Below are 3,583 nucleotides of genomic sequence, written 5' to 3'. Positions count from 1 at the left end.
GGTGGTGGTGGTGGTGGTGGTGGTGGTGGTGGTGATGGTAGTCGTGGTGATAATGATGGTAATGAGACGGAGGAGGAAAACAAAAAGGAAAAGGAGGAAGAGAAGGAAAAGGAGGAGTTGGAGGGGAAGAGGAGGAGGAAAAGGAAAAGGAAATTGAGGAAGATGAAGAGGAAAAGGAAGAGGAGGAAGATGAGGAAGCGGAGAAGGAAAAGAAAAGGAGGAGAAAGAGGAGGGGAGAGAAGGAGGAGGAAGAGAAGGAAAAGGAAGAGGAGAAGAAGAAGAAGAAGAAGAAGAACAAGAAGAAGAAGAAGGAAACTGGGGAAGATGGAAATGATGAAGAAAAGGAAAAGCAGTAGAAAAGAGGAAGAAAGAGAGGGTGAGAATATGGACGAGGATTTTATTGAGGTTGGTGATGATGATGATGACGATGATGATGATGATGATGGCGATTATGATAGCAATAATGATGATGATGATAATGATTACGACTCGAGTGAAAAGGTGTCATAACCGAGGAATCCTCCTCGTATGTTGTTTGCCTAACATTTCGAAGAAATCACGCCACCCGGCAACATTAATCAAGTGTGTATAATTCAACACACACACACACGCACACCTCACCTTCACCCCACACACATACACGCTCCGTCTCCCTAATCCTAACCGAACTCCTTCTTTTTTTATTCCATTCTACCTCCCTTCCTACAATTCTCACTTCTTTCTTTCTTTCTTTCTTTCTTTCCTTTCTTCCTTCCTTCCTACATTCCTTCCTTTCTTCAAGCCTTCCTTCTATCTTTCCTTCATTCTTTCCTTTCTTTTCTTTTTCTTTCTTTCTTTCTTTCTTTCCTTTCTTCCTTCCTTTATTTCTTCTTTACTTCCTTCCTTCCTTCCTTCATTCATTCATTCATTCATTCATCCATTCATTCTTATCTTTCTTTCTTTCTTTCCTTCCTTCCTTCCTTCCTTCCTACATTCCTTCCTTTCTTCAATCCTTCCTTCTTTCTTTCCTTTCTTTTCTTTTTCTTTCTTTCTTTCTTTCTTCCCTTCCTATATTCCTTCATTTCTTCCATTTTTTCTCTTTCTTTTTCTTTCTTTCTTTCTTTCCTTCCTTCCTACATTCCTTCTTGCCTCCCTTCCTCTCTTTCTTTCCTCCCGTTGTTCCTTCCTTCCTTCCTCCCATACATTGCTTTCTTTCTTTCCTCCCTCTGTGTCTTCTTTCTTCTTTCCTTCTTCCTTTCCTGCCTGCTCTCTTTCTTCTTTTCCTTCCGTCCTTCCTTCTTCCCACCCCCTCCCCCATTTAGTACATTTCGCTAATTTCAACAACAGCAACAACAATAACAGAAATTCCAGTAGGAACCATACCACTTCGACACTACCACCACAACACATCAAACAACGGACAACGGATTGGACACACACACACACACACACACACACACACACACACACACACACATGTGGCTGTGTGGTAAGTAGTTTGCTTCCCAATCACATGGTTCCAGGTTCAACCCCACTACATGACCAAAGCCTTGCGAGTGGGTTCGGTAGACGGAAATCATGTAAAAGCCCGTCATATATATATATTTATACATATACCGCAGATTTAAAGAATAAAAGAATTAAAGAATTAAAGAATCAAAGAATGTGTGTGTGTGTGTGCACGTGAGCGCGCATGCCTGTACGTATATGCCACTTTTTCTGCAAGGTGTTCAAAAACGTCTATCTGCAGTAAGTATATCTTGGTTTTATATATATACTAGATGACTGACCCAGCGTTGCCCGGTTTACTGCTGTTCTTGTTCAGATTAGTATGCAAAGAATATAAAGATATATTCTCATGATTATTTCAAAATATATATATTTTATTTTAAAATATCCAAATTGTAATAATAATAGAATAGAATTTAGAGCTGAAAATCTGTCAATCTTGAAGCACCTGAAAATAAACAATATTCATTGTGTGATTTTTTTGCTAGTGTCGAATTGTTGCTGCTTCCAACTCGTAAGCGAGCAACACAGTTGGCAATGGGAGAAGCATGTAGTAGAGAGATCAAATGCTACAACCTTGAGGGATTGATCCTGAGATTTGTTAACTGAAATACCAAAACTTAGTTTGACTGGAAACTGAAGTATCTTAATTCAAATGGAACATCTGTAGGTATGAGAGGAATTTTTAGAATGAAGACTTTCTCTTTTGTGACAACCTGTTATGATTGTTGCCTGTAGGACATGAGGTTTCATGGAAGTAACAATTAAGCGAGTTCCATTACACAGGTGAGATGGGTCAAGATTCCTAAGCAACGTAATGGGAGCATCCAGTTTTAGTGTCAAGTTATGCGGTGGCATCCCAGTGGGTTTAAGTGTGTTCAGAAATTCAACAGGGTATTGAACAACCTGATCTTGATCGACTGTTGTCATTTGATTGAAAAGTCATTCTGATGTATCTGTTAACTTTTGAAGAAGTTCATAATTGAGTTTATCAACCATTTCATTAGATGGAGCTAGTATAGCTCTTTCACATAGCCAGTTTACATCAGTGTAATCGACAGATAAACTAGGAAGTACTTTATCCATAAGACCCCAAAGAGAAGGTATCATTTGACCACATGTAATTTCATGTAGCTGAAGTCTTCAGTTGCATGTTAATACCCCATTACCAATCTTAAGAAGCTTGTTTGATCACCTTGTAGAATTTCAAATTGAGCGCGGAGATTGCTTGGAGAGACAAGGCGTGTTATTAAAAGCTGCCTACAGCAAGAATTTATTAGTAACTCGTATCTTTAAACTGTGTTCATTAAATTAAATTTACCTCTCACTGGATGGCGTACGTTTTTTGTTGGTCTTTCTTTAACGGAAGAGTAAACCATATACTATATGTGTGTGTGTGTCTGTGTGTGTATATATATATATATATACATACATACATGCATATATACATGTGTGTGTGCTTGTGTGCTTCTGTGTATACGTGAGTATGTGTGTGTACGTATGCTTGTACCTATATCATCAGGACAGAACGCAGAGAAAATCGTCTGTTTCATATAATAAATACATCTATCCATTCTATCCAACGTGTTGGCTTCTATATAAGACAACGTTTCCACTGTACAAAATATATATTTGCATACATTTTACACCACTAACAGTACTATATGCATACATATAATTACTTTTCGCCTTTTAAAACATATGGTTTGTAACCTCGTTTGATCTCCCACAGTCTTCAATGACATTCTGTTCTCAAAGGAATGTTACCAATGTTGTTTTGAATAAGATCAATATTTGTGAATTAAATCAGGCTGGAGAAAGTGAAAAATTTACGTCGTGACCTGAGAGAGATGAAACGGCAAAGGCTGAATATTAAAAAAAGAAAGCGAACGTTTTGAAACACGTGTGTTATCATTGAGATATTTTCTGGAATATCTCTTGTAGTTTTACTGGTTCTAAATGTGTAGTGTACATAAGAATGTATGTCTCTATATATTTATTATGTATTATACATGTGTGTATGTGTGTATTTATCATGTATTATGCAAGCGTGTATGCGTATGTATATGTAAATATATATATGTATATATATGTT

The sequence above is a fragment of the Octopus bimaculoides genome, chromosome 20 (assembly GCF_001194135.2).
Source record: "Octopus bimaculoides isolate UCB-OBI-ISO-001 chromosome 20, ASM119413v2, whole genome shotgun sequence".
NCBI lineage: Eukaryota > Metazoa > Mollusca > Cephalopoda > Octopoda > Octopodidae > Octopus > Octopus bimaculoides.
The sequence above is the reverse complement of the archived record's forward strand: the minus strand, read 5'-3'. Positions refer to the sequence as shown.